Source organism: Taeniopygia guttata, chromosome 5 (assembly GCF_048771995.1).
Source record: "Taeniopygia guttata chromosome 5, bTaeGut7.mat, whole genome shotgun sequence".
In the NCBI taxonomy this organism is placed as follows: domain Eukaryota; kingdom Metazoa; phylum Chordata; class Aves; order Passeriformes; family Estrildidae; genus Taeniopygia; species Taeniopygia guttata.
Window position 1 is genome coordinate 52,997,960 of NC_133030.1, and position 17,999 is coordinate 53,015,958.

At 42.9% G+C, this 17,999-nt stretch overlaps 1 protein-coding gene and 1 long non-coding RNA gene across 10 annotated transcripts in view; one reads left to right on the forward strand and one right to left on the reverse strand.

Moving 5' to 3' along the window:
• EVL (Enah/Vasp-like) overlaps nucleotides 1-17,999 on the forward strand; it is a 140,615-nt gene that overhangs the window by 101,554 nt on the left and 21,062 nt on the right. The gene's annotated exons all lie outside the window — the stretch shown is intronic.
• LOC140684339 (uncharacterized) lies at nucleotides 2,134-4,954 on the reverse strand. The gene is made up of 3 exons (XR_012056502.1): nucleotides 4,667-4,954; nucleotides 3,853-4,230; nucleotides 2,134-3,373 (listed from the first exon to the last, which is right to left on the reverse strand). It is a non-coding gene; the product is annotated as an uncharacterized lncRNA (long non-coding RNA).

Consider the following 17,999-nt stretch of genomic DNA (forward strand, 5'->3'; position numbering starts at 1 on the left):
TCAAAGTCAAGTTCCATTAAGCCACTGGCTGTTTTGGTTTTTCAATCTCTCTTTTCCTTTTCTTACCACCATCCACTTTAGCTCTGCATTTTTCTTTTCCTTTCCAAATATAAGTCTTGTTTTGAAACACAGGTCCTTGTCTGTACCATTCCCCCCCCCCTCTTAATTACAAGAGAAATCACAACTTAGAACAACTCTTCCTTGACACAGAACGAGTAGAGTAGCACTGCAGGAGTTGGCATCATTTAGCTCTCTTAACCTCACTTGGAAATTTTGAAGTCTGTAGGCCTTTTATTCAAGGACAAAGTTCCTGAGTTCTCACAGCCTCATGAAATTATTTATTATTAAATTAACATAAATCTTTTGGTTGGACTATTTTGCTGTAGCGTGTAGAATAGCATTGTGTCTTTTAGAAGCTTGGTGCAGTGGGGAATTTTAATACTAAGTCAGCACCCTTCTGCTTTTTGGTTCCTTATTTCATACAAGGTCATCTATTGCAGCAGAGCTCAAATTCAGGCAAGCACTTAGATTATTAAGTATACTTAGGCATTAAATGTGAATTATCTTTGAAATAACAACCTTAATTAAGATCTAGAAGCTGCTTAGTGGACCCTGTGCCGTTAATAGAGAAGATATTTTGCAGTAAAAACTGTGGTAAGACGAAGTTCCTTTATTTGCTCTCCATATGCTGTGGGCAGAAATGATACCTGCTTCCTTAATTTCCCCAGTGTCTTCAGGCAGAGTTATTTAGGGATCTCTGGAGAACATCTAGTCCAAGCACCTATTTAAAGCAAAGCTAAATTCAAATTTTGGTCAGGTTGCTCAGTGTCTTGATCCGGTGAGTTTTGAGAATCACCAAGGATAGAAACCTCCCCATATGACCAGAGCCTTGCTCCAGGGTGCCTTTCCCGTCATAACCAGCTGGATGTTGGTGCCACAGTGAGATTGGTCCTCAGCCCTCCTTTCTCTGAGCCAAACACAATGGCTCCCCCGGCCCCTTCCTCATGTGCCATTTGCAGCCTCCAGTCATCTTCATCACCCTCCAGTGGATCACAGAATCACAGAATCATCATGAAATGGTGTGGGCTGAAGCCAACTTTAAAGATCACCTAGTTCCAGCCTTTCTGTCACGGGCAGGAACACCTTCCACTAGAACAGGTGGCTTGGATCCCCATCCAGCCTGGCCTTGAGCACTTCCAGGGATGAGGCATCCACAACTTGTCTGGGCAACCTGTGCCAGTGTCTCAACAGCCTCACGGTAAAGAATGTCCTCCTGATATCTAATCTAAACCTACTGTCCTTCACTTAAGGCCCTTTCCCTTGTTCTATCACTACATGCCCTTGTAAAAAGTCCCTTTTTCTTGCAGGCTCGTTTTAGAAACTAGAAGGTGCCACAAAGTCTCCCCAGAGCCTTTTCTTCTCCAGGCTAAACAACCCCAGCCATCTCAAACTGTCTTTCTTGGACAGGTGCTCCAACCCTCTGATCATCTTTGGAGCCTTCCCCTGGACTCACTCCTACAGGTCCATGTTTTCCATGTGCTGAGGGCTCCAGGGCTGGACCAGTACTCCAGGTGGAATCTCACAAGGGCAGAGTAGAGGGGAAGAATCCCCTGCCTTGATCATGGCACTGTGTCAGTAGCTGTCTTGCATGGCCCTGCTGAGCTGGGTAGGCATGCTCTAAGGAGATGAAACAAACGGCATCATTGCTCCATGAACAGTAATTTTTCTTTTAATTTAGGCTGTGTACTCTAGCTCCAAATCACTGCTGTGCTGAGAGTACGGAGTGTGAAGAGTAAAAAGTCCAGTATCTTAATCTAAGAAGAGTTGTGATGCTGGGAAAACTGTTTTTCTCAAAGAATACGGGAAGCAAAGAGCGTTCCATTTTCCCTGCTCACTGTAAAAGTGTTGATGATTATGTGCTGAAAGTACTGAATTTCACAGCATTGTGTGGTCTGTGGATTACATGCAGACTGCAAACACATTTTGATGACAGCAATCCTAGATTTTGTCTAATTTTGCCTTAAGTCAGTAGATGATTTCCACTGACTTCTCTTGAGTTTTTTTTTGTGATGAGTCTCTGTCATTCTTGTATTGGGTTGATGGTTATTTTTTATGTAGTAATGGAGCTTTCACTGAGAAATGTCAGATTTGTTTATTTCTTTCCATCAGTGACATTTTATGTTCATTAATGATACATCTAAACTAGAGAAATAGAAAGAAAAGTGAATTTTATTGCTAAAAAAAGTTGGTTTAGCTACCAGGAATATGCCAACATGTCTGCAAAACTCCACTTAAATTCACTAAGTAATTGAGATTATCTCCTAGTGCACAGGATACTATGATTAGCAAAGCATTTAATTAGCTGTCTGTGCATTACAGCTGAAAGCCTAACACCTCCTCTGGCATTTCCCAAGAAGTCTGTCTGTAGTTCTCAGAGCAACACTTTTAAAATTGCATGTGGCTGAATAAGATTTTGCTTTATGATAAACTTACTGGTTTAGGAAGCTTTATGATAAACTTATTTGTATTATTATTGCCAGCCGAAAAAAGCCTTTTTTAAAATTTCCTAAGGCAAAATTATGCTGACTTGGCTTCATCTGTGAAAGAAAGGGTCTAGAAAATGGCCCAAAAAGGTGCAAGTGTAATATAAACCTTCAGGATACTTTAAATTGTCCAATATCAATTGTCCTGCCCCCACTCTGGCACAGGTAATGAATGAAAGAGGGGCTTAAGAAAAGGCTCTTGAGGAGCATCCTCCAGATACTAGAAAAATTCCAGATAGAATTAAGCTGAATGGCAAGGACATGTGGTGGAACTGATAGAGGAGGTGCTGACTTCACACACATCAGGAATGTGCTCTTGGCTCTGTAATGCCAGGAGAGGCACGGGCTGGCATCTCTTGTGCAGAGCTCAGCACTTTGCAGAATTGGGTCCACCAGCACTTGAAGCCTATCGTCCCAAATCAGGCAAGCACGTGACTATTAAACAAGGTGTGTTAACCACTGCATTCTTCCATGAGATAAAAGCAAAGATTTTGGTAGAGACAGGAATTCTGCTGTAGTTGCAAAAGCAGTCAGCCAGTCCTAGTAGGAAGGCTCTGAGTTTAGTTTTCACTGAGACATCCGTGGTGTATTTTGTGTGTCTGTCTCACAGATCAAGGCTCAGGACACTGCAAGGCTCGGGGTCAGCAGTGCTCCTCTTCCTCCCCATCTGGCTGATGGGAGATCTCAGCTAATGGAGTAAGACTGGAGGGTGTCCCTGCCTCACTAAGGGACTCCCATCTCCCAGACTCCCTTAGGAGATGGAGCCTTTCTTGTCTAGATTAGGATCTGTACAGGACTGGGAATAACTCCATTCATGCATTTGTCAGCACCTGGTAAACAGCAACAAAAAATAAAATCAAGGCATTATTGACAGCATCCCACAAGTAAAATTAATACAGATAAAAATGTTTAGTTGCACAGTCTTTTCTTATAAATAAGCCAAAAAGACCTGGCTTAATATTAATTAATACCTACATATATCCATATGTATTAGTAAACTGCATTTATTCAATTGCACTATTTGTAAGAGAAAATATGAAAACTGAAATTCATTAGGGAAACATTTTGCACTACAATTAGATCTGATGCTGCTCAGTGTGGAGTTTCAATTTGTTTAATTCACATTGATGTGCAGACAAGGCTGCAGAACAAGAAAAAGAGAAGCATACATTTAATATTAGCTACTTTGCTTGTTCATGCATACTTCAGCTAAAGCTTCGGTGCCATATGATTTCAGATTCTTTCCATGTGTCCCTAATCAAATATTCATGGTTGTATTCACACTTACAGAAAGGATTCTGAAGCCTACCTTGAAGTAAACACAGGGAATAAGGCATATGTTCAGTCCAAACTTTGTTCCTGCTCATGCACATGCGAGCTCTAGCAACAGCTCCAACCAGTTACACGTGTGAAAGTCAGACAGATGCTGCTTAGGCACAACATTAGCACTGTGAACCTGTTGGATTCTCTAGGACTGAGACACTGAACACCATGAACATGTGCAGCCCTCATTTCCCATTTCAGCTAGGGAATGGAAATTGTATTTAGCCAAGAGGACAGGTCCACACAGAAAACATAATCTTCTAGATCCAGTTTAGCAGGAAATTTTGTCCATTGGGTTCAAGGGAGTAACATTTGGGTTCCACCTGAGGGGCTGGTCTTCAATAACAGCTTTCACTCTTCATTTCTAATTGGGGAAGAAGTGCAAAAGCAACTATCTTAAGATATACTACAAACATTTGATTCTGCTTATTTCATTATTAAGGAGTTGTAAATATCATTAACTTTCACATTAATAAAACTAAAATTTTATTAATATATTATTAGGATTTTTTAGACAGTGGACTAGAAAAATATATTTTAGTGTACATCAAAACAACTTCAAAAAGTATGAGTATTTGAGCATAAGTAATTTCTAAAAATATATTTATAGCATCTGTCAAAGTTATTTAGCTCCCTGACTTTTCCTGTGCTGAGCACTTAAGTCTTACTCATACAGTCATTTTCATGTTTGGTTCCTATATAGGTTGCTACTGTAAAAAGAAGTCAATTTGCTGGTGCTGTGTATTATTTATGTAGCACCCTAAGTAGAAAGAAAGAAAACTGACAACATCCAACCTTACCTTCATTTTAATTCCTTGGGAAGTTTGTTTCATTATTTTCCCCCTCTTTGAAGTACCAGGTCTCTGAAATCTCTTTTTAATGATACAGATGCAAAATAAATGTGTGGAGGAAGGAGTCAGCATGCAGAATTGGAAGAACACAAGACATTTTGAGGCCGTGCCATGCAGGGGGGTGGGAGCAGCATCTCGGTGTGGGAGTCTGTGTGTGCTGGGTCCTGGGCTCCCGCTGCTGGCTCTGGTTCAGCAGCCAGGCAGGAGTTTCTCTCATTGTCAGTGAAGCAGCTGTTATGGCAGATGATCGTGCTGAATTTCAGGTCATTTGATAACTAGGGCAGGCAGCCGTGCTTTGCAGTTCAGCTGGGGTGACACTTAAGAACTTCATCAGCACGGTGCAGAATCGCTCATGTTTCTCGGGTGCCCAGGTGGGCTTGTTCTGGGGTTGGAGGGGGGGTGTTCAGCCAGATCCCCTCCTTGGCAGCCAGACAGCAATCCCTGGCTCCTGTCTGCCATTTCAGCATGCAGGAGAAATGTGGGACATTACTAGTTTTTCAGCTTTATGAATGATGACCTTCCAAGTGGTTCATATTTAGGCTACCATTTAAATCTGCTGGCTGGCTCTGCTTGGTCATCAATGTGAATTGTGGTACTGGCTTCCAGACTTGGAAGATATGCATATACCCATGTCAGGGAACAGCAAGGAAAGCTTCCCAAATCCTTTGGTGGCTTGGCAATACCTGAGAGCAAACTTACAGGCAGAGGGGAGCCCTTACAGAGCCATAAAGAGGAGCAGTACAATTCTGCTCCTTTGTCCAGTTGCTCAAAAGAAAAATGTCAAGGCTTGCTCAGGGCCAGGGGAAAAATTAAAGTAACATTCTAGGAAAAACAGATTTTTATTAATAAAAATATCCCGGCTATTTTCTCAGCTTGGCAAGCTTTTAAGCTTTAATGTATTCCCAGAAGAGTCAAGCAGATCTTTGGTGTAAAGAAGTCCATAAGCAATGATGTTGGATTCTTAGAATTTTAGAATCAGAAGAGATCATTAAAGCCATCCACTGTAACCTCTATGTGCAAAGCTTTGGTATTCTGAACACAAATCCTTTACCAAGTGAAGGCATACTTTATAAAGCCACTGTCTGGATGTAATAAAGTTTGTCCAAGTGGCTCATTACTATCACTGGTAAAAAAAATACTGTGTTTGAAAGAATACACTTTGCTCTGAAAGCATCAAGCTGCCTTGCTGATGCTGATACCCAAACCAGACTTCTCAGCCCTGGGTGGAATGTGGCCAGCTTCAATCTACCTGGGAGACAGGCACTGAGCAGGGCTAAAAGAGGATGCTGGGGAGCTGAAACACCACTGGTATAAGAAATGTGGGAAGAAAGGCAGGACTGCAGTAGATTTTAAAAATTAATCTTGAAGATATTTTTTTGTATGAAAAAAAAGATGGTTTTAATGTAACTTAGAAGGTTGCACCTGCCCTCTCTCCACCAAAGCTTCTTCTAACATTCTGAAAAGCATCTATAATTTGATATGGTAAAAAATTTTAGGAGAAGAAAGAGCTGGGATTTAGGTATCTTGGCTGAGAGCAGGCTGCCAAAGGTGCCTGTCATATTAGAGGTGCCATCTTAGACTTGTGTTCTGTGTTTCAAAGTGAATACACCCTCTAAGGCAAGCCAGCTATTTTTGACTCTCATTCTGGGAAGTCCTTTTTCTCTATACTGGGAGAAATGACACGTGCTCTGTGTCACAGCTGTCTCACAACCACTTACCTCACCAGCCTCCTTTCAATAATGAGACAGATAATAGGACAGAAAGCTGGTCACCCCAGCTCAGTGATGAATAAACCTCCCCTCCTCATTCTGGGGGATGAACAGGGAGGGGGAAAGCCTGTTTGATTTATCAGGAGGGGTCCCATTATGGAAGGTCTGTAACAGGTGTCTGTTACTCACTGCAAGGAGCATTTTGCCCACTGTGTCCCCTGCGAGGCTTTTCTGGCACACCCACCAGGAGTCACAGCGGTGAGCGAGTGCTGAGCCAAGCTGCAGCGGTGTTGGGTTTTCCAAACCCTCCCTGAATCTGTGGGTAGAGTTTATGGCTTAGTCTCTTAGGATTGGACTCATCCCAGCTATATTTATAGGACTGAGTCTCACCCAGGCTTCTCCTGTAATCGGTGGGGAGACACAGGGCCAGGGAGGATTCATCCCTCTCTTAGATTGGCGCTGATAACTGAGGAAAGTGGTGTCGCAACTAGAAGTTTGCAAAGCTGAAGTGCTTTAAATTGTGTTTGCTAGCCTCTTTACAGGAGTTTGGGGCTTTTTCTTGGGTCTCAGGCTTTCTGTATCAGAGGAGAAACTCATCACGGTTTCCCAAGAAGCACCTGTTCATACTCTCAGGAAACAGAATGCATTTTCAAGTGATTCACAATCAATTTGAAAGTTTAAATTAATTAAAGCCAAGCCCTCTGAGAAGTATCAAATGCATGCCTGCACTTCCTTTATACCAAATGATTCTAATAGCAGCATAGCAGATTTCAAATTTCCCCATCAGTTAAATTGATTGAATTTTTTTCGTAGAAGGCAATTTAGAAAGCAATGTGCTGTAATATAGGTATGTTACTAGTGACTATTTAATTGTTACCATACTACAGGCTACTGGCAGACAGCAGCTTAAATAACTTTCAAGTGGGGCAACTGTCATGAGAAATGGCTTACCAGCCTTCGTCTTTCCTTCATCTGTGCACCTATTTTGCTCTTAGCAGTGCCCTGCAAAGAAAAGACATGCAAAGTGTAAGCATGTATTTTAAATATTGTTTAATTTAGTACTATATCACTGACATGATTTAATCAGAGCATATTAGAGAATGGCATCAGTATAAGATGCTCCAATGCAGGTAATTTTCTGGTAACTGTAATTTTTACTTGACAGGGTTTTTCTGGGCTTAGTCTGTGAGGCTTGCATTTTCCTGGAATGCTTCTTGCTCTCTATTTCTTGGCAGAAACTTTCCATCTTGCATCTCATTTAAAATGGTTTGTAACTGGAAATATGTGTTAGGGGCTAGTTCTGAAATAAGTGCTGTGCCAGGTGAGTCTTCTCACTCCCATGGGTGAGTCTTGATTCAGTCTAAATCTGGGCTGTCCATGCAAGAACTGAAGGTAACATGCTGTATTCCTCAGTTGGTCTCACTGGGTTGTGCCTGTACTGCAGCTACTGAAATTCGGGAGAGGATCCATCAACTCAAGTGTCCTGGCTTGGCATGGACTCAGCCAAGCCTCTGTGCAGGCAGCAGCTCTAGAGAGACAAAGTGTGGAGATGAGCAGGCTGATTTCTCCCAGGTCTTAAATCTGCTCCACAGCCCAGCCTAATTGCTAAGGAATGTGGCTGCATTGCCTGCAGAATAGCAACCATCCCAAAAGCATCCTCTTCTAGTGGGAAACAATTCAGTTCTCCTTGGCACAGTACCCAGGAGCCCTTAGGAACTGATGATGGAAATGGAGGTTGAGAGCAGAGAATGGCAATATTAAAAATTAAGGCTAGTTCAGTATAAACAGCTTATACAGGTATAACAAAACATCTGACACTGACCCTTAACAACAGAAATTAGTTTCCACCCTAAGAACTACAAAGATAAGGTCAATGGCATGAGAATGGCTTTTTTAATATATTTTGTCTGGCTGAGGAACTTAAAAGCTCATTGTTCTCCTTCTTGAGTGTTTTCCAGAGTTCTCTAAAGTACAAACCTTCTCAGGGTGCCAATTGATAAAGACACTACTAAAATGAAACCAAGCACTCAATTCATTTCTTAGTGTTATTTCAGTTTGGCACAGCCTCTGGGTTCTTAGCTGTCTAATGTGCTGTTAAGTGCCTTCTCAAGCATGGATAATAGATATTAGGAATAGAAAAGGAACGCAATCTTTTCAATTAAGGACAAAATGTACAGAAAGTAAAATGACATGAGTTGTATCATCTGTATATTGGCTCGTAGGAGCACAGTCTCCAGATACAATCAGTAGGTGCTCAACCAGATAATTACAGCCTTCCTGCACAAGGCTTCATGTAGGAGAGTAACCTGCCTGCCTGCTACCTCTTGCAGGATCAGAGCTGTCCTTTATTTTCACTGCTGCAGATTGTGGAATTAGTGTTTTCCAACTTCTCTTTAAAAAAGAAGCATTTTTCTAGCACATCTTCCAGCAGGCTGCTGCACCGGGTAAGTGCTAAACATCAAGAGGGATTTGTCTGCCTTTTTTGTCAGTAATGATTTATATTTGTCAAAATGCAATTTTCACAATTGATTTCCTGTTGCAAGGATCACAGGAGCAGTTTGTTCACGGAGTGCTTGCCTTCCAGCCAGCCAGTTCATGTTCAAATTGAGGTCAGGAGTTTTTATTTACAGGAGTAAGAGGTGGTCAATTGAATTGTTACTTAAAATCTCTTTAGGTACAGAGCATCTGCAAGTGCTCCTCTTTCAGGAATCATCTGTGCTGCCACAGGCAAGCTGGGCTGTAACCTTGTGAGGGTCAAGTAATGCTAATAAGAAATTATAAGATTTCTGGGGGGCGGGGTTATGCCTAGTGCTGCATGATAGAGCATCCCTTTTAAATGACTTGCATGCAGCTGGTGGCACATGTACCAAAACTTAGGAATCCCAGTGCAGGTGTTATAAAAGTATTTTCACAATGTTTTTGGCCACACCAGATTTCCCCCTGCCCCCCCACCAAACTTGGGCCAACAGTGATCGTGTTCTGTAAGTCATAACTTTGTTTATCCAAAGTAGAAGCAGAGCTGGTGGCTCAATGTCATATTGTCTGGGATAACTGCCTTCTCAGGGTCTTTAATTATTATTTCCTGTGGGCCATGCTGCTATTTCCACTTAGAAGAGGTCACTCTCTTGCTGGCGGGAATGTGGATACCAGGCTTTATTTCAGAATCAGAAGTGCTGGTGGAGTTTCTGAGAGAACCTGTTCCCCATCCCTATGAGCTCCTGCTCTGGCATTTACTCAGCCACATGGTGGCCCTGGCTGTGCTGCCCCACGTTGTGTTTGAGTGAGCTGTTGAAAAATACTGTGTCACTTTTAGGGAGGAGGGAGGAGTTGGGGTGGCAGCAGGAGTTATCACACCCACTCACTGGTTTTCTGGCTCCACAGCAGTGTTGGCAGCGGGTTTGCTATGCAGGTGGTAAGTCTGCCGAAGGATCTGTAAGAATTTGTTAATCTCTGCTAGATCAGTTTGAGAGTCTCTGGGTGCTGTTTGGCCTTGAAGGATGTTTTCTAGCTTTTTATTAGTCATGACCATATTTAACCCTGTAGAAACCACAACCTCGTTGTCTAAGAGAAGTGTGCAAGAAAATAGTAAAGAAAATATGGCATACATAATTTTGGCCAAATCAGTCACTGAAAGAGTTAGATGCATCATTAGGACAGAATTAAGTTTACAGCTTCTGTCATTAGTTCGATACAGTGTTTTAAATTACCTACATTTGTGTAATAGCATTTTCTTTAGAGAGAGCCGGTGATTCCAATGGTATTGCAGGATAAGAGAGCACTTTGGAGAGCTTAGCTGATATTTTACATCAGCCAGATGCTTCCCTTCAGTCCTTCAGAAAGCACAGAAGAACAAAAAGGATTTTAAGTGCCCTCAAAACTGAGAATTAAATGGTTTGATGGTACCATGTTCTCTAGGAAAACTGGAGTCCTGAATATAAAACATGGCCTACAATTTTACAATTATAATGCCACTTTTGTTCATTTAAATATATTCCTGAATCTTCTTACATTCTCAGAATGTAGTTACGTAAAACCATTGGCATTTATGGCTGGGAGACCCTGAATTTACACTCAGGTTTGTATTTAATACTCCTGTTTCTGGTGTGCCTCTAATGGCTTTATGAGCCAGCAAGCAGAAAACAATGAGCATATACAGGTAGAGTTTACACCATCTGTGTGCCACAGTGAAAAAGGATAGTTTGCTATTACAGAGTTTTTGCTGTCTCAGATTTTGATTGGTTAATGCTTGTTGTGCTCCATCTGATAGTGGGGAATACCTGAGAGGTATGGATATTGTAGCCTTAAAATGAGACATAAATAATTCATAGCAGCAAACGTTAGAAAACATATGATAAGCAGCTTTGCTATTAGAGTATCTACATATCAGTCTTTCTGAGAATGTTGTGGGAGGCAGGTACAGAGAGTGAACAACTACTCAGTTATGATGAGTAAGTATTGCCTGATAGGGATAGGAGTGGCTCTGATACATTTCTAATTATGAACTTGTTCCATCTGGGTTTCACCTGGTGTGACCATAGGTAATTTACAGTTATGAAAACTTCGAATTTTTATTCAGCATGTTCTGAAAGTCAGATATTAGATAAAAGACTTAGCTGCTGAGTCCAGTGGGTCAAAATACCAATTGATCTACATCAGAGTAGTGTCACTGAGGCTGTGGAAATATATCCCCTAAATCAGCTATGAATTTGCTTGAGGAGTAGAGCATTAGCCTGTGTGAAGTCCTCAGCAGACAGAATAATGCAAAGGCAAGGAGAAAGGAAAGAAATGGATCAAAGGTGATAAGGCAGAGGTAGAGAGTGGATAAATACTCCGTTTAGCCTCCTCATACAAACTCTCCATTAACTTCAACTGGATTTCCTTTGGAAGACCTGCCACACTTAAATATAGAAGAGGAAAGTGATTAGCAGGCAAAGTAAAAAAGGTGAAGTGTTGGGATCAGAGGAGATCAGGTATGATGGGATGATGAAGAGAAAATTTAATAGTAGATGGGGATCTTCAGCCATATATACATATCTCTGAAACCACCTTGTTTACACTTGCATAAGACTTGTGCTCAACATTTATCACTGAACCCCTTTGATTTCAGAAGCTACCACTGAACTTGATCCTGCACGTTCAACAGCAGCCATTTTTTCCCCAAGACAAGTGAACTTTCTGTTTTTTCACACTTTGCTTTTACTTTAATTGCTTGCGTGTAGGTGAACACAGGGAGGTCTGGCTGGGGCAGGAGGCAGCAAATACAATTTCTTTCTTTCACAGCATTACGTGAAAGTCCAGACAATGAAGCCTGGCTTCAGACACCCCGAAGTGTTGTGATAGGTGAGGAAAAGGGTCCAATTAAATATTTAAATGGCAGGGCCCAGTGTGCTGCTGCAGCAGGGGATCGATTACACCTGGTGAAAGCCGCTCGGTGGCGCGGAGTGCCGGGATGCGGAGGGTGCCCGGGAGTGCGCTCGGGAGGCTGCGGCCATACTATGGTCAGCAGGGAATGGATCTGGCACTGCTTCTGCCTCTGCCACTGTGACTGCATCATCCTGTGCCGAATGTCCTGTAGGTGATGGAAACCTCCCCACCGCCTTGCACGTCCTGTTCCTTGCATGCTGTGCTCCTGCTGAGCCCTCCCGGGAAGGGGGAGGGATGCTCATTTGTGCATGGAGATGGTCTGTGCCATGTAGCTCGCTGATGGATCGTTTGTCTTTAATTTGCTTTTCATTCAGGCAGGAGGGCAGTAGAAGGCCGAGATAATATTTTTGAGAATTGAGCCATTAAGTTGAGGAGATGTGGGCATTAGTCAGGGCTGTTAAATCAGGAGAGGTCATTACAGCAAGAAAGTGGGACTTGTGGATCAATGTGTTGGATTGTTTCTGTTTCTACTTGCTAGTGTAGCATCTGTATTCATGGAATAGATAATGCTTTTAAAAAACAGATATGAAAAAGGGCAGCATTTCATACCTGCTATAATTAATGGGATATTTGCCTATTTTTTCTCCATAACAACCTACCTGTGACTGCCAATTCCTGTTAGTTCTTCTGGAAATGAGGATTTGCAGAGATGAGTGGGTTTACTCTGGGCCTTCCTAGTTAGTGGGACTTTTGCTTCCCTTAAGCAGATGGTTTGGCTTTGGATATAAGTGTGAATGGGATCAGGTTCTGTATTTGAATATTTTGTTTATCTGTTGAATTTATTTAAAACTGCAACTTAATTATCAAGGAACCCTGCCTATTTCTAATGATATTTTTTCATGTGGTTTGTTTGGTTGGGTTGTTTTTTTTTTTTTTTTCAAAAATCCTGAAATACATCTCCATTTAATTGTGTTTTGTAGAAAAGTACTCTTACCCCGGTACAGGTACCCATCATAGTTTCCTTAGAGCAGTGGTGGAAGTTAAATCTCGGTAAAATGGATCTTGTCTGGATCTTAACCATCAACTAGATGCAAACTGTGTGTTTATAATATGCTGTTTTCTATGTGTGCATGGTGCTTCAGTGTGTGTATGGGCCCTGCTGTTCTCCACGTGCTGGAAAAGACTGCCCTGAGGGGTTTATTCTCCTACCACTAGGGAAACAAGACAAAGACACTTGAAAATGGAGAGCCTTGCCTTGTAAGGTTGTATGTGGAGATAGGCCAAGAATAGACCATCCTGCTCTTGGTGCCTTGGGTGCTGCACTAGGCTACAGTGGGTGTGTGCCTGTGTGTGTGTGTGTGTATATATATATATACATACATTTCTGATCTAATGTGTCATAAATCCTACAGTTAAGCAAAACCAGCGATTATTTTTGACCAGCGATGTGTGTAAATATCAGCTGATTGAACTGCTGTCCATGCTAGTGGCTGGGTTCTTTTCCTCTGTGACTTCAGAAATTTTCAAAAATTCTATTTGTCAAAAAAAAAGGGATCAAGTCCCTGCTTTTTGTTTAATGTAAAGAAGTGTATGTGTGAAGTGGGTATAAACAGGTATATTGGGTGCAGAAACACACAGAGTCACACTTAGCTAAAAGCAGACAGCTTTTATTTCACAGAACAGATGTGTAGGGTTTGAGACATCCAAAGGCAAGTGCTTTCTGAGCTCAGCAACACTCCTGCAGAGCAGGAGGCCAGCATTGCAGTGTCCCTGTCTCTGCTGGGACAGCACCTGGCAAACTCATACTGGAGTGAAACAGTTCATGTCCTCACTAAAACCAAATTCAGGAAAATATCTTTGCAATATAAGCCATATCTTTAGATGGTGTGTTTTGATTTCCACTCTCAGCTTCTTTGGAGCATCCACTGCCTGAATGCCCATGCAGTGGTAGTGGGGTGCCAGCTTCTCAGGACGGCCCATGCTCTCGATTTTAATGAGATTCTGATGGTATTTGGTGTTTTTCTTAAAGCTCCAGTACTGCCTAGAGGCACAAGATTATGAGCTAATCTTCACCTTTTATTGAAATGTTTCAATCCTGTATATTCAGGAAAATAGGCTTGATGCACATTCTGAAAAACAATCAAGAAAAGGAGGGAACAGAAGTGCTTGGGGGCTTGTTTACTTGCTACTAATAATTGTGGGGTTAATTTAGTTTCTTTTATTTTTTAAAGATAATCTCATGGTCCTGAATTTTATAGATTACTTTTTTACTTCTGGCACTGATTGATGACACCTCCCATCACCTTCTCTGAGTGTGCTTATAAAGCCACCAATATTGAAAGTACACTCTTAGAAGTTCAATTATGTCCTTTTTTTTTTCTTTTTTTCCCCCTTTTTGTAATGATAAAAAAGTAAAATTACTCTTCCTATGTTTTCCTATGCATATAACATTTTTCTGAGAGCCAGAGGCAGCTCTCCTAACAAAAGCAATTGGTCATCAACTAAGTTGGATGCCTACTTTTCATGAAATTGCCTGTGGAAACAAGGCTGCTTCTCTACATGCATCAGAGCCCCTGCACCAGCCCTGCCGTGGTGGGAGTTGCTGGCAGTCCCCCCCTGGAGCTGCCTGGCAGGCGGCTGCCTCACCCGCCTTGATTCCATGATCGCATAACCACCGCCAAATTAGTTCCCTTCTGCCCAGAGCTCAGCACAGCAAACAGAACCCCCCTGGGATGCTTGAGTTCCATCTTTTGCTGTCCTGCACAGAGGTTTCCTGCATTCGCTTTGCCAGAATTTCTCTCTGTTTCTTGGAGAGCCAGCGCTGCACAGGTGCAGGCACATGTGCCAGGCTCCATGGCGCTGGGGCCAGATCCAGTTGGATGTGGAGCCATCACCTTCCCTTGGGCTGCCATCCTCAAGGTCAGGTGCTCAAAGAACTTCCTTGGGTGATGCTGTTGAGACACGACGATATGAAATCACTTCAGAAGGTGAGAGAGTAGAACTCAGATTTATTTCAAATACACCGCTCTTTTTATAGAGAGCTTTGTCTAGATAAATTCTATTGGACCTAGAGTGAAAGCAACTCGAGCATTGGTGTGCAGTGAATGACACACAGTGGCAGAACTTATCTGTAAACAACGTGAACAGCAAGAGAGATAAAGAATTATTTACATTTTTTTTCCAGCTGTTTCCCTGGCTTCTGCCTGGTTAGAAACCTTCGTTTTCTTTCTGACTGAACTGAGAATACTCACACTTGGGAAGTGGGGAACCGAGGTTCAGCCACTTCCCCTGTCCAGGCAGAACTGCAGCTTTCCTTGCTCACCTTCCCCCACCCCAAAAAGCTCGTGCTATTCTAGATCAGTGTGTGTTTTGGTCTTCCTGTTAGAGCTGAGCTGCTGGGAGGAAAATAATTTCCAGTTCTTACACAGTTCTTATATTTTATGTTGATCAGTCACCAGATAAAATACAGGAGTCCCATACCAGAACACATGGGCTCCCCTCCCTGTTGCTTGCCCTAACTATGGGGATGCATTCCCACCACTCCAGACTGCATTTTGGGGGAGATGCTGACCCAAATGGCTGTGGAGCCACCTCACTGTGAAAGGTTGCACTGTCACCTATGTGTATGTTTAAATCTTGTTTAAAGCTGGTTGTGCTGTTTCTTATCTGACAGGTAACCCAAGCTGTGCTGCTGAGCTGAGGCAGTGGTGCTGAGATAAATGCAGCCAAGCCATGTCCTTTACATATTTGCTGTGACCCCTGCTGTCAGAGTGGAGTTGCTTGCAGCAGGAGCTGCTTTAGCACTGTCTCATCTGTATTACATAATACAGGAGGAAAAAGTACGTTTTTCTCCACCAGCTCAATCAAGACGCAAGCATGAACAATTCCCAAATGCTGTGCCAGTGCCATGATGAACGAACAGCCAGGGTCAAACAAGTGCCATCATATTTTATGCAAAATAATGGAATTACCAGCTTTAGCATTTGAGGCAAAGGCACTGGTTTAATATTAGTGTGCTCAGTAGCACTTGTGGCAAGTTTTTTGAAGATGGTTTCTTTCTAATAATCTTCAAACACTGGATCTTTACACAGCCTTTTTGCTTGGTAACTTCCCTCTGGATTTCATGTTTTCCAGCCTGCTCAGTGCACATGCACAGCTGTGTGGTTCTGCATGAGGGGACCCTTGCAATTCCATCTGTTGATTTTTCCTGAAAAAAAACAGGAAGAGAAGGACTGTGCACAGCATACACACCTGTACATAAGTCCTTGAAGAGATGTGAGCTAATGCAAGGGCAGGGCATTCCCATGTTACACACAAGGCTTGTTTTTCCAGCTGTCACTTAAATCTTATCTGCATCAGAAAGTTTTAGCACTGAATGTTAAATCAGTTTTTAGTTCAAAGAACAGACTTCATACAGACCCCCTGGGCTCACACCCTTATTTCACTTTAAGCAGGGCCTGTTTCATGTGAGATTAAAATAATCTCGAGATAAAAGGCAAAAGCAAAGCAGTTGCAATCTTGGGAATGGTGCTTTTAAAATAGCTTCTAAGACAGGAATTTCTAGAATTCAGCTGAGAGTTGGTGCCTGATAGACACTATTCCTTGTCCAGTGTGGTATAAGGTAAACTCAGGTTATGGAAAGCATTGCTGGGGATGATTTTAAGAGGATGTGTTTTCCTTTGCTCTGCCACAGATTTACAGTACTGTTGGTCACCAAGGAACAAGGAAGGGAGGTAGGGAAGGTTTTCTGGCCCAGAGCTGAAAATGCTCCTTTCCCTGCACTCTACTTGCCTCAGGTCAAACCAAATTTGGTCTGCATCAGAGTAAGAATGCCTTAGGTGACCTTTTACATAGTTTTGACTGTGTCAGTAGCAAATCTCACCTGTAGGTAAATTGATGCAACCAGATTTTATTTGTGCAGACACGGCCTGGGTGTAATCAAGTCACTTCTGCCTCACAGCATGGGTGAAGCTTAATTAAGGCTGATAAAGTTCTTTGCAGTTCTCAGAGGAGAAGTTTGGTCCATGTGTAAATGATGTTGTAGAAGGTATTTAATGCACTCTGTTAAAATGCTGCTGAGGCACCCAGCCTGTGAGTAAGAGTCTCTGAAACTCCTCGAGTGAATGTTTAATGGGAGTGAGGCACACTGCCTGAAAGCTCTGTGACAGTGACACCCTTGGTGGGCTGTGCTCCCTCTCTCTGCCGGACACTGCTGCACATCAGAACAAGGCAGAGCAGGACTTCTCAGCCCTTCAGCTCGCCATGGAAAGTCAGGTCAGCCCGACCTGCCGTGCCACCCAGCTCTGGCTGCACTCACCTGAGCCCAGGGTAGGCACCCTGCTTTATCTACGGGCTTTATCTAGGCTAATTAGGTGAGTGCTTTGTCCGGGATAATTGTCTCTGCTAATGAGTTGAAGGGAGTGTCACCAGCACAGCCGGTCACCAGCACTGTTGTTCCCACTCCAGTGTGGCTGTGCCAGGACATCTCCAGCCCGTGCAGTCCCCACCAGGAGAGCAGGCTGAGCTCCTGGGGCAGGGGCAGGTGTGGAAGTGCTGACAGAGGCTCAGCAGCAGCAGCGCGATTGCCCAACAGCGGCAAGAGCTGAAATTACAGGCAGGCTGTGAATGGGGAAGTGGTGGCAGATGGGGACACAGAGCGCTTCTCGTTCTGGCTGAAGCGGGGACAGCAGCCAGGGATGTCACAGCTCAGTGTGGGGCTGGCCTGCTGGCAGTGGGGCAGCAGCACCGCCGGGAGCAAAGAGCCCAAGATTTAGAGGTCGAGGTGCCCCCAAGACCATAAAAAGTCTTTTTCTCCCAGCCTGTGCAGCCAAAGGAGTCAGAATGTGGAGGGTCAGCTTCTCAAGGTTGTTTATTTTCTCTTATCTATAACATGCGTACTCACAGAGCTGCGGTCTGTCTAGCAGGTCAGTCTGCGACAGACTCCCACCCCCTTGGGGTGGTGTTACCATCTTATACTAAAAACTGTGTGTAATATGTTTACAATAACATGCCAATATAATTTATGTTGGACAGTGTGTCTTTACCTTAAACCAATAGAAAAGTATCACCATCACAGCAAGACATGGAGGGCAAGAAGAAGGAGAAGAAGGTCAGAAAACGCCCAAATCCCTCCATCTTGTCCCCTTGAACCCCTTATTTTAAAACCCTAAAATTCTACTTTTTCACCCTGTGTTAATTCAACTACCACA